The sequence below is a fragment of the Diceros bicornis genome, chromosome 23 (genome assembly GCF_020826845.1).
Source record: "Diceros bicornis minor isolate mBicDic1 chromosome 23, mDicBic1.mat.cur, whole genome shotgun sequence".
Taxonomy (NCBI): domain Eukaryota; kingdom Metazoa; phylum Chordata; class Mammalia; order Perissodactyla; family Rhinocerotidae; genus Diceros; species Diceros bicornis.
Window position 1 is genome coordinate 42,913,248 of NC_080762.1, and position 17,353 is coordinate 42,930,600.

Consider the following 17,353-nt stretch of genomic DNA (forward strand, 5'->3'; position numbering starts at 1 on the left):
AACACTGCCAGCCCCCCCACTCACATCTCTAGTGTCACCTGTGGCCACCCAACACCCCACCACAGCTCTGCTCCTGCCGCCCCACACAGTGTGCTGGGTTCTCTCGTCTATCTTTGCACACATGCCTTTTCTTCCACGTGCCACTCCAGTTCCCACCCAATACCTGGCTAATTGTCACTCAGGCTTCAGCTTGTATGTCACTTCCTCATTGTTAGATGCCCTCTGCCAGCACCTGTACTTCTCCCACTACAGTGCTTATCATGCTGTTTTGTAATTATCTGTTGACTTGTCTCTGTGCCATCCACCTAGAATCTGTCAGACCAGACACCTTTCCTTCCTTATTCACTGTTTTATCCCCCCAGCACCTAAGACGCTATGGAACCACGGGAGGTGGTCAGTATGCATTTGTCAAAGAAATAAAGTGATCTGTACCCTACGTGGCAAAGGTGGTCCAGCAACATCCCATATAGTGAGGCCCCTGTGGGGGAGAATGCCTGGCCCCATGGCCTCGTACAAGATGACACTGGCTCAGCCTATGAACCTAATCCCACTACATAGTGTCGTGTAGCTGAGCTCCACTGGTCTCTACGTGAGGCTGCATGCTCGCCATTCTGACATATTTGCTCCCATATCATTGTGTGACAAAGGTGAACTAAAATGACTGAGAGAGGATGGTTAGCTCTAAAGCATTATTAATCGCTGACAGATTTAGCAGTTCATAACGTAACATGGTCATCCAGGACAAACTGATAACAAATAAAATAGCCTTTTAGGTCTACATTCAATATAATCAGCTAAAAATTTCTTCTATGTGATGAACAAACAACAGGTTCCAACTTCCCCTTTTTTCTCCCTAAAAAGTATACCATTCAGATTCCACATACATTTTTTGGAGGCAACTTGCTTCTCCTTGCCTTGCTCTGTGACTTGCCCTGCAACCCAAATACAGAAATATCTTGTGTTCTTGTGCTCCCTCTCCTGGTCTTCTCTGTCTTTCAGCAAGACCACGGTCCTAGAATTGTGCACCCCTAGTTGGGGGCCTGGCTTGGGAACAAAGAAGCCAGCCAGTGCTGCAGGGCTGGTTGTGAGATCCACGGGGGACTAGAAACAGGCTCGCTCCTTCGTTGTTCGCAGTCCAACTTGACTGAGTGACAAAGGGCCATGCTGGCACGGAAAAGAAACATGCCTGGAATCCTTTTGAAGAAATGAAATGCTCTCCAGAAAAAAAAGAAAAACATTACAATAAAAAGCACTTGAAAGTACATTTTTGAAAATATACTTCCCTGGAGATATACAGGTGCATAGGTGGGATGTGCCCTATCCGTTAACCGTGCTAATTACCTAATTATCTGGTCAGGTGCAATAAAAACCCCTTTGACATTCTCTTCCTTCCGTATGCCAGATAAAGTGTTCTGCTGTCTGCTCTGTGACCGTGGTGAGGAGCACACCATATTCTCTTCCCACCTAACAAGAGTAAGGATTTAGAATGGTCTTCGCAGCTGGCTGGGACAGTGCTTCACTTCAGGGGGACAAGGCTGGGAACAGGGCAGTGCAAGGCCCTGCCACAGGGCTGGCAGGACGACACTCCCTCAAGAGGGAGCCTGGACTTCTTGTGGCCTCCTTGGCTCCCAGAGTCCCCAGGAGCCCCCTTAAACTCTGACCCTGCCCACCTTCTTTCTCTGGTTGCAGTTGCTTCTTGGATATTTCATGATTTTACCTGTTTACCTTATATTCTTTTTTTTCCCATATGACTTTCTGAAATATCTTCCCTGCTAAGTATGTCGTTTTTCCTACTTTAGTGGAAAAGAGGATTTTGATTTTGCTTTTTCTCAAGCTGATCTAGAAGAGATCACCTGAGATCACTCGCTCTCCAGATCTAAAATTCTGTTATTCTCACTTAGCAGGCTAAAGAACCAGTTTTGCTCACCCACTTAACTCCCCCAGCCTTCATTTTCAAACCAGCTTCCAGTCTTGTTTCTCAGTCCTGCAGCTCCTACAGCGATAGCATATGGGTGCCCCCCCCGAAGCCCTGTCTGTTTTGCTCTATTACTTTCTTTCTCTGCACCTCAGCTTCTTCCCAAAGGGTCATTTCTTTTTCTACCATCATGTTCCCTCTTATGAGGTACATTTGATGTTTCATTTAGATGGGGCGGAGGACCTTGGTTTCTCTCAGGTAGAGAAGGGTATTAAATCGTAGGTGCTTATGGAAGATCCTTTCCTACAAAGCCACGAGGCTGTTTTGGACAGGATCACATATTTGGAGCGCAATGGTTGACTCACATGGGTTTTGTGCTCTCCTGTCTTCCAGCCTCCTCCCATTCAAGCTGAGTGCTACTAGACAGCCATGCTCGTCCCTCTTCTCTCCTCTTCTGTGGCACAAGGAGTCTCAATAATGTATAGTTTAGCATTTAATTACTCTCCAACTGTGAATAATACGCTGTGAGTTCCTCCAGGGTAAAACTGTATTTTTTTGTTTCTTTCAAGTTTACCTCAGCACCCAACACCGCAAATGCTCAAGTAAATATTTTTGGATTGGATTCTGTTATTTAGTAGCATCTTGTTTATGCAAGATACCTAGTATGCACACAAAAATACTCGTGGCCCCAGCACTTCTCTATGATCTAATAATTTCCTATCATTTAACCTTTTTTGAATACTATATCATCTGATTGACATAAAAATGTGATCTTTTGTTAATTCTTTTTAGATGTATAATGTTATTGCCTTCTAAAAAAATAACTCATCTTCACAATGCAGATATTTAACAAATTTTATTAGAATATATATAGATAACACATGAAAGGGATAAGACTCGGTCCCTGACTTTCAGGAATTTCTAATCAAAAGGCACAGTAGGGGCCAGCCCTGGTGGCATAGTGTTTAAGTTTGGCACACTCCACTTCGGCAGTCTGGGTTCAGTTCCCAGGCGTGGACCTACACTACTTGTCATCCGTGGCCATGATGTAGTGGCACCCCACATACAAAAAATTGAGGAAGGTTGGCAACAGATGTTAGCTCAGGGCAACTCCTCCTCGGCAAAAAGAGGAAGACTGGCAACAGATGTTAGCGTGGGGCAAATCTTCCTCAGCAAAAAAAGAAAAAAAAGATAGGCACAATGAAACATTTAGATAACAGTGCAGAACAGCACTCCTGTGATTAAATGCCAGGATTGGTTGCCTGTAAGCAGCAGCTATTGTCCAGGCTGGGGTGGGGGGGCCAGTTTAATTGCCACCTCTTTTTCAAGGGTTTCTCCTGGCCCTTGCATTCCATATTTATGGACACCTCCTCCCCTGTCCTCCACAGCTGTCACAGGTACAGCTGAAATTGCTGAAGCAAAGTGAAGAATGCATCCAGGCAGTGAGCACAGCTTGAACAAGTACTAGAAGACAAGAGAAGGGCTGGCAGTCTGGCTCAAGAGGATAACTGGAGATGAGACTGAAAAGGGAGTCAATCTGGGGGAAATCTGGAAGGTTAGACAGAAGAGAGTTCAGTTTGCCCTCTAAAGCTGCTTGAAATGTAGTCCATGTCAGGAACATTTCCCCAAAGACTCTCCAGCCTCCCTCCCTGTGATTTACAATCTAGAGAGATCATGGAGGTGCAGGGAGAGGAGAGATGGTATCAACAGAGAGGAGAGGTCATGAGCAGAGAAGTGGGGTGTAAAAGCAGTATTAGTTTTCTCTTTTGCTTTGAGTCTCAGTATTTTTACCACAGTAGTGACTCTACCTAGAGATTCTTAAGCCCTGGCCCCCTACGCTTGTTAAAGAAAGAAATGGTGGTGCTGTCCAGACACCTGCTAGCTCAGTTGAGGTTTTCAAAGCTTCACTCTGGGAAGCTGCTGGTAATCTGTTGTGGATGGGCTGTACGGATCCTCCCTCCCATGAGCCAGATGTTTCCTCCTATAATAGTGCATGGAAACTGGAGGGCTTGTTTTCCCTTATGCTTTGTTAGGTTTCTGATTTCCAACTTCAGTGACTAAAATTCCATCAAAATACTGGAACACGCTTGGGTATTGTAGATGCCTTAAATTGCAGCCTTAAAGGTAAGCTCAGAAATAGTTTGATTCACCCAAAACAAGAACATGTGGTGTTCTTGAGATGTGGTATTTGTCAAAAACCAAAAGTTCTTTTCAAGATGTTTGGATATCTTTATTTATAGTAGAAAAGGTGTTTTCCTAGTTAGGAGCTGTAAGTAAAGAGGTCTTTTGTAACAGTTCCAAGCCATATTCAAAATAGATGGCCCCGAACAGCCCCCAAGGTGCATTCTGGATGCACCTGTGATTTATTTCCTTTTCTCACCATCCCCCGAGTTAGCATGAAAAGTGTGTTTCAGCCCTACAGAAACTGGACGCAAGCAACCCGTCATTGTTGGAAATTTATGCCTCACCTGCTTCTGCAGCAGTGCTGCCAGAGATGACACCACTGTCAAAAACAAGACCCTGCTTCCATGCCCCAGCAGTCTGAAGTCCTGGACACACTGCTCTTCTCAGCAAAGGCTTGCTCCCAGTCCCCATTGATGTCATTTGCAAGCCTGGAGCCCTAGGGTCCCAGGAAAGGCTGTGGAAGGCTGCTGGGCAAAAGCCCAACAGATTCAGGCCAAAATGGCAGCCGTGGCCATGCTGACAGATGGATCAGCTCCCTCTTCATTCCCTCCTTTGATGACAGGAGTCACATATAGAAAAGATTAGAACTCAGGCAGAGGGGAGGGGAGGTGGCTGAGTGACAAACCTGACTTCATGCTCCAATCCAGGAGTGTGGGTATTGTGTCATCATGATTTCTGCAGCCCTGATTGCTGCAGAGCTGTACATTCTGTCTGCTCGTCCTATAGCTCCAAGGCAGCCATTGTCCAATTCACATATGGGGGTTTTGTGTTGATGGCTGCTGCTGCTGTTTAAATCCTCACAGAGCACAGATGGTGCCTGCATTGCATCAGCATTAACTCTTCCCCATTGGCAGAGCCCATTGTGGAAACAGGAGAAGGGAGGAGAAATCAGAAGTGTACAATCCCTTTGGCAAAAAGTCTGGTTTCCATGTATGCGTTTATCCCAACTTACTGTACAGCCTTGGGTAACCCAGTCAGCGTGTCTCGGCTTCTGTTATATGGTGGTTAGTAAAGGACTTAGATGAAGGAAACTAAAGACTGTAGAAATACTATTATTGCTGTTGTATAAACCATGCCCAGAAGGCAAAATCTGTAGCTTTGTTCCTTCTGTAAGCCACAGTAACACCCACTTCCATTGAAAGGAAAGGGCTCTGCTTGAGAAGATGATGCACATCTTTTTAGAACTTTTAGTGTTTGTGTCTCAAAAGCCCTTCAAGTGCATTATCTACATTTCTTCAGCATGTCCCTATTTATTCCAGTTTTGCAAATAAAAGGAAATGGCAGCAGAGTTGCTCAAGTTGTCAGGGTCAGATTACCTTCCCCACTAAAGACCAGTGATCCTCCCTTGGTGGCACTGGGTCCTCATGGCTACTACAGTATTAGTGAAATAAACTCACTTGCTTCCAGAGGTCAAGAAGAAAATAACATTTTTCCTAAGAGACGTGTGATATGTGAGTTCTTCAGTTTTGATTTCACATGGAAAATATGGCTTCAGTTCTTGTAGGAAAAAAAATTCCCTAACTGGGTGCGACAGATGTCTTCAAATATGTGATGGATTGTCATGTGAAAGGATTCGAATTGTCTCCTTGCCTCAGCGGGCGTTACTAGGGTTAGCTCAATTCAGTTGAACTAATAGTTATTGAGAACCCACAGTGCACAAGGCTCATGCTTTAAACTGAAAGTGGTAGGGGGAGGAGGGAGGTGAATATCCTGCTAAACTCATGACACCAATTATTGCAGAAGCAAGAGGTTTGACATTGATACGAGAGTGTGAATGATTTGGTGAATTGTTGGATAAACTAAAGAGAAGGGGAAGACAGAAGCAATACTTAGAGTCTCCAATGGCTATCCATCAATGGGTGAAACAAGAATAATTAAAAAATTGATTTGGAGATTATTGCCAGGGTGATAAATAGAATTTCTTAGGTAACTCAAGTAACCTAATGAGCAAAAGGACATCACATTGAAATATAGGTATGAGAAGGAATTCTACATTCAAATGAAAAATGTACCCACTGGGAAGAAAGGCAGAGCAGCACTGTTTATCCAGAAGCTCTGTAAGAAAGTCCAGAAGCCTGAGGGCAGGAGCCCTCGGAAGATGCTAGGGGGAGATTAGAAGAGAGAAGAGCTAAACTGATATTGTTGTAGGAGCTCATTATGGGTTTTATAGTCAGGGTGGTTACAGGTTCCATGTTCCTATTCCCATTTACAAAATTAGAACAAAGGAGAGGCATGATGCAGAACTTCACTGTGTGAAGAGCTACCAGACTGCTCTTCAACTAAGAGAAGAACACCTGAGTGGTTATTGATTTGCCTTATTGGCAATTTCACCTTCAAGAGGTATACAGCTTAAGAGTATAATTGCCATTTTGGTTCTACTACTGACTAACTAAAGGGAATTGACAGGAGTACACATGAGGGGATCCTTAGAAGAAAGAGATATCATCTTAGAGAACGTGATGGTCAAAGAGGAGATGTTGCACAGTCTGAAATATTTCAAGACCTTTTTTTATTGTGATAAAAAGAACCCAACATGAAATTTAACCATCTTAACCATTTTTAAGTATACTATACTAATGTCCATCAAACATTCATCTTACTTAAAAAATATTCACATTGTTATGAAACAGATCTCCAGAACTCTTGTCATCTTGCAGATCTGAAACTCTATATCCATTAAATAACAACTCCCCTTTCCCCCTGCCCCCAGCTGCTGGAAACCACCATTCTACTTTCTGTATCTATGAATTTGACTACTTTAAATACTTCATCTAAGTGGAATCATACAGTATTTGTCTTTTTGTGACTGGCTTATTTCACTTAGCATAATGACCTCAAGGTTTATCCATATTGTAGCATGTGACAAGATTTCTTTCCTTTTTAAGGCTGCACAGTATTCCATTGTATGTATATACCATATTTTGTTTATCCATTCATCCATCGATGGACATGTGGGTTGCTTCCATCTCTTGGCTATTGTGACTAGTGCTGCTATGAACATGGTGTGCAAATATCTCTTCCAGATCCTGCTTTGATTCTTTCCAATATATATACCCAGAAGTGGGATTGCTGGATCTATGGTAGTTCTATTTTTAATTTTTAAGGAATGTGCATACTCTTTTTCCATAGCAGTTGCACCGTTTTACAGTCCCACCAACAGTGCACAAGGCTTCCAATTTCTCCACATCCTTGTCTACACATGTTATTTTCTGTTTTTTTGATAGTAGCCATCCTAATGGGTGTGAGGTGATATCTCATTGTGGTTTTGATTTACATTTCTCTGATGATTAGTGATGTTGAGCATCTTTTCATGTGCTTGTTGGTTATTGTATATCTTCTTTGGAGAAATATCTATTCAAGTCCTTTGCCCATTTTTTAATTGGGTTATTTGATTTTTTTATTGTTGAGTTATAGGAGTTCTTTATATATTCTGGATATTAAACCCCTTATCAGATATATGATTTGCAAATATTTTCTTCCATTCCATAAGTTGCCTTTTCACTCTGTTGTGTCCTTTGATGCACAAAAGTTTTTAAGTTTGGGGCCGGCCCTGTGGCTTAGCAGTTAAGTGCGCGCACTCCGCTACTGGCGGACCGGGTTCGGATCCCGGGCGCGCACCGACGCACCACTTCTCTGGCCATGCTGAGGCCGTGTCCCACATACAGCAACTAGAAGGATGTGCAACTATGACATACAAGTATCTACTGGGGCTTTGGGGAAAAAAAAAGGAGGAGGATTGGCAATAGATGTTAGCTCAGAGCCGGTCTTCCTCAGCAAAAAGAGGAGGATTAGCATGGATGTTAGCTCAGGGCTGATCTTCCTCACCAAAAAAAAAAAAAAAAAAAAAAGTTTTTAAGTTTGATGTAGTGCCATTTGTCTATTTTTGCTTTTGTTGCCTGTGCTTTTGGTGTCACATCTAAGAAATCATTGCCAAGTCCAATGACATGAAGCTTTTCTCCTATGTTTTCTTTTAGAAGTTTTATAGTTTTGGGTTCAAGACCTTTTGAAAGTAGTTGTTGTTGTTGTTTTTAATAAGAAAAAGATAGAAATTAGGCATATGCAGGGAAAGATGGTTCAGGAGGGCTAGGAATGCCCAAAACAAAGTTTAGATGAGGACTTTTTCCAACAAAGGAGGATATTTGTGCCAGCAATTCTCTGTTGAGTTCTTTATTTTCTTTTCTTTTTTTTTTTTTTTTGCTGAGGAAGATTCACCTTGAGCTGACGTCTGTGCCAGTCTTCCTCTATTTTGTATGTGGGTCACCACCATGGCATGTCTGATGAGTCGTGTAGGTCTGCACTCAGGATCTAAACCTGTGAACCCAGGCCACAGAATCGGAGTGTGCCAAATTTAACCACTAGGCCATAGGACTGGCCCCATTTTTTTTTTTTTTTTTGATGGTAGAGAATCATGAACAACTATGAAAAGGTGTATGGAACTATACAAACAGTATTAAGAAAACTCAAGCCCGGAATGAATGGAAACCATTCAAAAAGGGCCACAGACAAGGAAAACAAATTTATGGTTCTGTTTAGCAAGAAGACAAAGAAATCAACAGCTACTCCTTGGGGCTGACCATTTAGTATTGAGGATGGCAAATAGCCCAGAGTGGCCTGTATATTGTGTGTCAAGGAGAATGTCCATTAGATGGAAAAGTGAGAAAAACTTGGAGAAGGAAATGGAAACCCCAGGTAGATGAACATAAGAAAACACCTAAGCTTCCAATCTGGATGAGGTAAAGCCCCCAAACTACAGGAAAAAATTAGGCATGATATGGTACAAGTCTTTATGGTCAAAATCTTTGAGGAATTGTGGAGCCCAGGTAAGCATCAGAAGTCTAGAGATCAGAAAATAGCGTCATAGTTTTCAAAAAAAGGGAAGAAAATGGATCTTAAAAAGTTTGACTGAAGAGCAATTTGTATAATAGGAATGATTTCTGAATATCTACACAAGTATACACTCTTGAGTCAAAAAATCAATTCTACAGGATTAAGATGGACACGTGACCTATCAGTGGCAGATGCTGAAAAAAGGCTCAGGGATGTTAATTGACAGCACCGTGAAGTCATAAGTGACAATGAAATAAATCTTAATCAGCATTCCTAGAAAATGGGATCTAAACCGAGGGAGGTGGTAGTCTGTTCTGTATCCCAGTGACTGGAACATTTACAGTCCAGATGCCCTGCTGGGGATGTAGTCAAACTCAAGATGGTTCAAAGGAGGGCAATGAGGAGGGTGTAGGGGCTCGTAAGTGGTTAGGTTTCAGGGATGAGAATTTTGGCTTGATGTGAAGAACCATTAGAAGGCTGTGATGAGGGACTGAACTTCTCATCACTGGAAGCCTTAAAAAATGTTTTGTGTTTTTTGGTTGAAGATCAGTGGTTGATGGTTGGTTTGAAATGACTGGAGGGGCCGAGGACATAAAACCCAACCTTGACTCAAGAAAATTCTGGTCTAGAAGATCATTGGTTTCCTGAATGGGGAGAGGGTCATTTAAAATGGAAATTAGGTAATTTTTTTTAAATCTTCTTTTTAAAAATAATTTTCTGTTGGAGGCGTTTTTTCAAATGAAACCATAAAACCTAGATGCAGGTTTTACTACTTCATTACCAGTGAGTGGGATGCTTTTCACTTTCATTTTACACTGAAAAATGTAAAAAGTAACTACTATTTCATAGCTATTTTTAGGATCTATACTTATACTGAAATTGGATTTTTAAAAAATATCCCATGAACTTCATTATATAATCATTCAGAGGGAGATTTTCTGTTTTCATTGTATGCTTTTAGAGTAGATATGAATATAGTACCTTATATTTGTATCATATATAACTTTAGCCTGTCAGTTACTTTGGAAATATGACCATCTATACCTGAATGAGAAAATAATTGAGGCCAGACATGAAGGAGGTGAAATGAGAGGGCAAAACCACCCCATTGAAATGAAGGTTCCACAGGGCCAAGGTGTTGCCAGTTCCCAGAAAAAACAATAGTGAATGTTCACTTCCCTTCTCTGTTCTCATCAACCCTGAGACAACCAAAGAAACACCCAAGGGGCAGTTTTAGCTGTTTATGTAGCCCACTGATAATTCTGAGCCGACTGACACAGACAGGGGACACATGTCGTTCCCTCTAAGCATCAGCTCTATCAGGCTGCCTTGCTAATTTGGAACAAAGCTTTGGTGCCACATGGCTCCCCACGAGAAAGGCATTTCTGCTTTGATGTCTTCCAGATTCTAAGCATTGATGCTGAGCTGAGCCTGATAATTTATCAAATTCCTATGTGATAAAAGGGCTTCCTAGGGTTTATCGAGTTTCATTGGGCAAGAGAGGGACTTAGCAATTATCTTCATTCTTCAAGAGAAATCTAGGCACTGAATCTGAATAATGTAAATAACGATAGGACCAAATGCAAGATTCGCCTTTCTTCATACCCAGCGAAGTACCACATCCAGTTGGCCAGACTCTTGGATAGAGCTATATAAAACTGAATATTTGAGAGAGTGTAATAACAATAATGTGTTTCCATATGAAATACCTTTTTTTTTTTTTTTCTGGTTCACTCCAGAGAGATAGCAACAGGTAGGAAAGGAGCATGGGAGTTGAACTCTGCAGTCAGAAGATTTGAATTAAGCCCTGACTGACCAGCCATGTGACTTGGGGAAAATCCCTTCACCTTTCTGGGCTTCACCTTTTTGACTTTCTTGTCTGTAAAATGGATGAGGATTGAGTCAGGGAAACAGAAACCATGCCAGGTGTTTCAAACAGAGGGGATATAAAACAGGGAGTTGGTTACACAGGTGTTGGAAAACTGGAAGAACAGAAAGGGGAAGGAGAATTAACCCAGTGATTAATGACTGCAGGAAGCTGCTACCACTCCTAGGGCTGGAGGGGATCAAAGGGACCTGTGAGCATGGAGGAGGGGCTGAGGCCTCAGGAGCTGCACCTGTGGAGGAGACAGCCCCTTCCAGACCCTGTACTTGGTTTAATGTTCTGTTGTCGTCATCTTGAAATTCTTTTTTTTTTTTTATTTTTTCCCCTAAAGCCCCAGTAGATAGTTGTATGTCATAGCTACACATCTTTCTAGTTGCTGTATGTGGGACGTGGCCTCAGCGTGGCCGGAGACGCAGTGCGTCCGTGCGTGCTCGGGATCCAAACCCGGGCCACCAGCAGCGGAGCACGCTCACTTAACCGCTAAACCACAGGGCCGGCCCATTGAAATTCTTAATCTCTGAACAAGAGACCCACATTGTCACTTTGCACTGAGCTCTGCAAATCATGCAGCCAGTCCTGGTGTTGGGGCGGAGGAGGGCAGTTGTGAACAGAGGCCCAGAAAAGGCCTCACTGAGGAACTGGCATTGGAGGAAAAGCCTGACGGAGATGAAGGCAAGCCATACCCTTCTGGGACTTATTCTTATGAACTTCAACTCAGCTTTCAACACTTGGGGCAAAGGTCACCTCCTCTAGGGAGGCGTACACTGATGCCCTTAGCAGTGACCGCCTGCCACTTGGTTCTCCCTTAGCACCCTGCAAATACCTGTTACATACTTAGATGACATTGTCGACATTTGTATTGAATATCTGTCTCCCTGGTCACCCTCTTAGCTCCTTGGAGAAAGAGACTATATATTATTCATTTTTGTAATAACAGCAATAATAATAGTTGTTACTCAATGTCAGACCCTGCTCCAAAGGTTTTACTACAAGACAAGCACTGTTGGTATCCCGGTCTTACAGCTGGAGAAACTGAAACACAGAAGGGTTAAATAACCAGCCCAATTACCCAGCTGGCACATAGTAGAGCTGGGATTTGAATCCAAGAAAATTGGTTCCCCAGATCTCACACAGTGCACAGTGAGTGCCCAGTACATGGTTGGTGAATGAATGAATGAATGAATGAATCAAAAATAGTAAGTGACTAAATGAGCAGATAGAGAATCTCAGGGGCAGATTTACAAATAGGAGAGGAACTTTATGTTGTGGCTGCAGACCCAAATTCACGCCTGCATAGGAGAGAAAAGACAATTTTATGCTTTTAAGCCACATTCACTAGCACAAATATGATTTTCTTTAGCAAAAAAAAAAAACCACCATATGAAATTACATACTTATATGTATAAAGAAACTTGAATATTGATTTAGTTTTTGTGCTGTTACTTTAGGAATGGAAACAAGATTGGTTTCTCTGGCTCTGTCTTTAACTAAAATTAATACTAAGTGACCAGAAACTTTATTGAAACAGTGAAGTTAATTAATTTAACAAATACATCCTGAATGTAGTGTGCTTGTTTAGCATGCTGCTTTGGAGAGAAAAGTGTGATACTATGGATATTAATTACAGAAAATTAAGATGAGAAGTGATGCCTCATCGCTAAATCAGCCTTCATCCTGCAGAATGGGACGCACTGTGGCAGTGGGAAGAAGAGCGAGTTGTCACCAGTGCTGTTTTCTTTATTTGACAAGTGCCTTGCTGTGCAAATACAACCCAGAGGATGTTCAGAGGCCTCACTGTTTTAAAAAACCCATCGGCATAGCTCTGCTACTTGGATCTTCCCGGCTCCTGCAGTGTGTAAGAGATCCAGCTTCATCGGGGACACATATGTGGTATTGCTCAAGCTAAAAGCTTCCGTGTTTTGTTAGGCTGTCATTAAGGGACCTCAAGAAGTGTGCCACCCTCTCCTGGGGAGCAGTCACCATATCTTCCGATTTGTCTGATCAGCCTTGTGCAGAAGTTCTCAGTGCTCCAGCCATGCGCATATGCTGCCAGAACCAACTGAGGAGGCCTTCCTCGTGTCGCTTAAGTAGAGAATGCTGCTCCAAGTCTCAAAACATCCCAAACTCTATCCTCAATATATGCCTGAAGGCCAACTGCCTGACCCCTGTGATAGTCCAGAGTGATGAAACTGTTAGAACTTTCCTATCATAAGCTCTGTCCAGCAACAAACTGTGCACATCCTGAAAGAGTGAGCTCCCAGCTCTGCAAACAGCACCCAAGTGTGCCCTCTGCGCATGGAGTTTTCATCAGTTCATCTTCCTTTCATCAACAGCGTAGTGATGATACATCAAAACCCAAAGGAACAAAGGGTTAAGGGTCACAGTTTCGGTAGGTCAAATTTTCCACACATTATTAGCATGTGGACTCGCACCGTGGGGCACAAGTTTGGTAGTCTGACCTAATTTCGTTCAGGCCTGAAACCTAAAGGTCAGGGCCGCTTTCCTGATGGGTGTCAACGGCTGGATGAGGTCATTGCCTCCTTGGGAGCAACCAGAGAGCAAGAGCACCCTCCATTCTGCCCCCATTATGTGACCCAGTCTCAACTATAGCACAGTGTGGATTGCACATGATGGAACCAGGTCATTACCTATGTAAGCGTGATGAAAAAGGACTCTTCAGAGTGATCCATCCAAAATATTTCATTCAAAATGCAAGACTGTTATCCCAGGTATCCCAAATGTTATATTTTGCATTTGTTTATCATACCTTTAGGCAATTCTTGACCAGTGAATTTTAGCCTAGATATGTTGCTTCCCTTAGAGCAGTGGAACACAGCTCTGTTCACATCACTGAGATGGAATTGGTTTGCTATTTCTAGTCACTTCATTCCACTTTAACTTTATGATCATTACCTTTTTAAATAACATTTTCATGGGTCATTAGTTTTGTGTGAGATTCTCCACCTCCCATCCCCTCTTATTTTTTCCCATTATCAGAGCCTTACTTGTTTAAAACAGAAAGTAAATAACAATGCAGACTTCGGTCACAGTTTCATAAACATACTTCATGTTGGTACCTGGATATTTGCTTTCTGAGTATAAAGAGTAAGTTTAAATGATTCCTAAAAATGGAAAGACAGTGCAAGCTCCTCCAGATGGAGGTTAAACCAGTATTTAAGAAGCCTCCGCCTGTTTGAACACTGGTCTGCAGTGTGATGGGGACTTGCTTTCTGTTTGGCATATTTGGAGTTATTACAACAGGCCTGAAGTGCGCCAGAGATGGGCTCCTGGGAGGGACACCTGCAGCAGTTCAGAAGGTACCTGCCATATCAAAGAAACCTTTAACCCAGAGCAGACACAGACAGGGGGATTCATTGCACCCCAGGTTCCCTGCTGATGAGTGTTCAAGGGATCCCCACAGACCTCAGCAGTCTCCTCTCCTGAACTTGTCTGGAGTTCTCAGTTGACAACTAATCATGCAATCTTGTGATAGCCTTTCCATCGCTGACTTGTGTTGTCACTTAATAATTAACTTTTCATTGTTTATACCTCTTCTCCAAGGCTAAATTGTAGGTTTCTTGAGCACAGGGCTGAGTCTTGTACTTATCCATTCCTCAGAGCACTTGGGTTGGAATCCCAGCCCTATGACCTTGGACGAATTCCTTCACGTCCCTGCTTCTCAGTTTCCTTGTCTACCAATAGAGGCAATTGTGCCTGCCTTGCAGGGCATTACGAGAGCCACCTAGCACAGTGCTGGGCACTAGGAGGTGCTTGGTGAGTGGTAACTCTGACTCATTAGACAAAGCCCTGCACACAGAAGCTGAGGAAATTAGCAGAATTGAATATGACAAAGCAGGATTTAGACTCATGTGGGGAAGAGCTAGTATGGACTCTTGAAACTTCATGGTAAGGACACCATCTCCTCTGACCTTGGGCTTGAATGACAGTTTACAATGCTGTTTTTATTCATGACTCTTTCATGACCATATGACAATCATTTCAAGCTCATCATGTCTCCTAAGCCCAAAAGGATGGGTGATCCAATTGGGATGTGGAGACTTTGCTTGTTGGCATCCTCAGTGCAACTGTTACATTTACACGCTCTTCCCTGAGTAGAGAAGCTTTCTCCAACTCCTTCCAGCCATGTGGCAAGTGATGACACCCAGGACTGATTTAATGGGTGATCTAAGGACTGATCCATGGGTGTCCCTGGCTTCCTTAGGAATTTTCTTTAAAAGCAGCCATAGTGGAGCCAGCCCTGATGGCCTAGTGGTTCAAGTTCAACATGCTCCACTCAGCAGCCCAGGTTCAGTTGCCAGGTGTGGAACCATACCACTGGTCTGTCACTAGCCATGCTGTGGCAGCAGCTCACATAGAAGAACTAAAAGAACCTACAACTAGAATATACATCTATGTACTGGGGCTTTGGGGAGGCGGTAAAAAAAAAAGGGAGGAAGATTGGCAACAGATGTTAGCTTGGGGCAAATCTTTCCCAGCGGAAAAAAACAAGGCAGTCATAGTGGGGGGTGATGGTCAGGCTTACTGAGACCAACAGCATCAAAATTAAAAGGAAATGGTGATAAGGATGAGAATATGAGGAGGAGTGTATAAAAAACATAAATAGCATTGAGTGAGTTTCCCCCATTTCCCCTATAGTGATCACATCTGCCAAAACTCAAGATGTGTATTATCCACTCAGCAACTGGCAGACTGCCTAGGAGCAGAGCGGAGGATGCTTACTTATTGGAGGGGTCAGCTCTGCCTTGATTCCGCCATTTCTCTCTTAGTAATGGAGCCATGTTACAATGAAGAAATGGGTCATGTGACATTCTCGTCACCTTCTTTGGTTTCTTATAAACATGCACTTCCTTACCTTGCAGTCCCTTTTAAAGGCTCCTGGGAGAGAAGTACATAAAACAGACATAGTACGTACTACGTTGCTGAATCTGTTACTGCGTCAGCTTAGTAGGACACAAAAGTGTAGGTCAGATGAGCTCCTTTTCAACACTGGTACAAGAGGACAGGACAAATAGGGACTCTTGCCTGTCTTTGATTGGTTGAATTGGTTTGTTGGCTTACACAATGCCTTGCTCCAAAAGTAATCTCAGACAACACTCACCAAACAGACTGTGCTATCACCTTCTGTGCACTGTAGTTGTATGTTAGGGGCCCAGTTAGACTAGTGATAATATACAATGTAATATACAAGGTTTTATCAGGTGTTTAGAGACACTAGTTACATGCAGGGTGACAGAGAAATGAAGCAATCCCTGATCTGGAGGAGCTTGCTATGTTATGGCAGAAACAGACATAATAAAGTATAATAAAAGTGAGATGGCAGTGACTGCCCTTCTAGAACTATAATGTGGGTCTAGCAGTCATGGTTTTTTTGTTGTGCGTTTTTTTTTTTTTTTAACCAAATATCTTGAGACTCATTATCTGACAGAGAATTTTTTTCGTTTGGAATTTAAAGTACTTCAAATATATTAATGATTAAAATCCCATTCAGTTATGTATCTAAGAACTTGCCCTTACTGGAAAGAATGCAGTGATGTAAAATCAGTGCTGCCCTGGAGCATCCAGGACATTTCCTCACTCTGGCCGTGGGGGTTGAGGGGGTGGTGTCATTTGCTCTCTCTAAGAGGTCTGGAGAGGGTTCCCAGAGGAGTCGATGTCCAAGTTGAATCTTGAATAACAGACGTAAGTCCTCACGAGATTTTTGGCTCTGTGTGCTGCAGTGAGTGTAACACGTGTGGGATCAGCTACGAAACTTCCCAGTTTGTCTTGCTCTGCACTTATTCTCCCAGCAGATATTTTTTAATCACTGCTACTATAGCTTCCAGCAAGGACCCCAGGATGGGGGCCTTCATTTGATTTGTACACATGATGATCATAGACCCGCCTCCCCTTCCTATGGGGTCAGCAGTGCTTGCAAGAGCCTAGAGGATGCGTGATTTTGCATAGAGGATAAGGAAGCCTGCCCTGAACACCAGCAAGTTTAATCCATTTCCATCTAAAAAAACAATTGGCCTTGGGCAACATATTTCTAATTGTCTAAGACACTCTCTGTGTGTGCTTGCGTGTGCGCATGTACGCACAAGCTGTGCGTAAGTAGCACATTTTCAATCTGTGTAAAATGTAATGGATGAGCAGCACATGATGGTAGGCTTAGCCCCTGAAGATTTACCAGGAACGAAGGCAGTGCATGGCAGAGCTGCTGCTAATAATTAGGGAGGGAAGAGCCCATGTCCTGTGCCACTCAGCAGCTTCAGCCATTTAAATGACAGCTGGTTTGTTTAGCTCTGTAACCCCATTCTTTATGGGCCAGGAGTTAATTTCTTGTTGAGAACACTGCTTTGAATCGTCATCATCTCTGGTATCATTGTGAGATCAGGTATGACATGATGACTAAAAAATCCCAACTAGAAACCATGATGAATGAGCAAAACAGGAGTTGCTTTTAATGTCTCTCTCTAACTTGATAAGTGAGAGAAAACTGTTTTTGGAACCCTGTAGACTTTCAGTTTTTAACAGGGCCATAT

At 42.9% G+C, this 17,353-nt stretch overlaps 1 protein-coding gene across 4 annotated transcripts in view; it reads left to right on the plus strand.

The window, feature by feature from the left end:
• BACH2 (BTB domain and CNC homolog 2) overlaps positions 1-17,353 on the plus strand; it is a 322,647-nt gene that overhangs the window by 287,833 nt on the left and 17,461 nt on the right. The window lies entirely within an intron of this gene.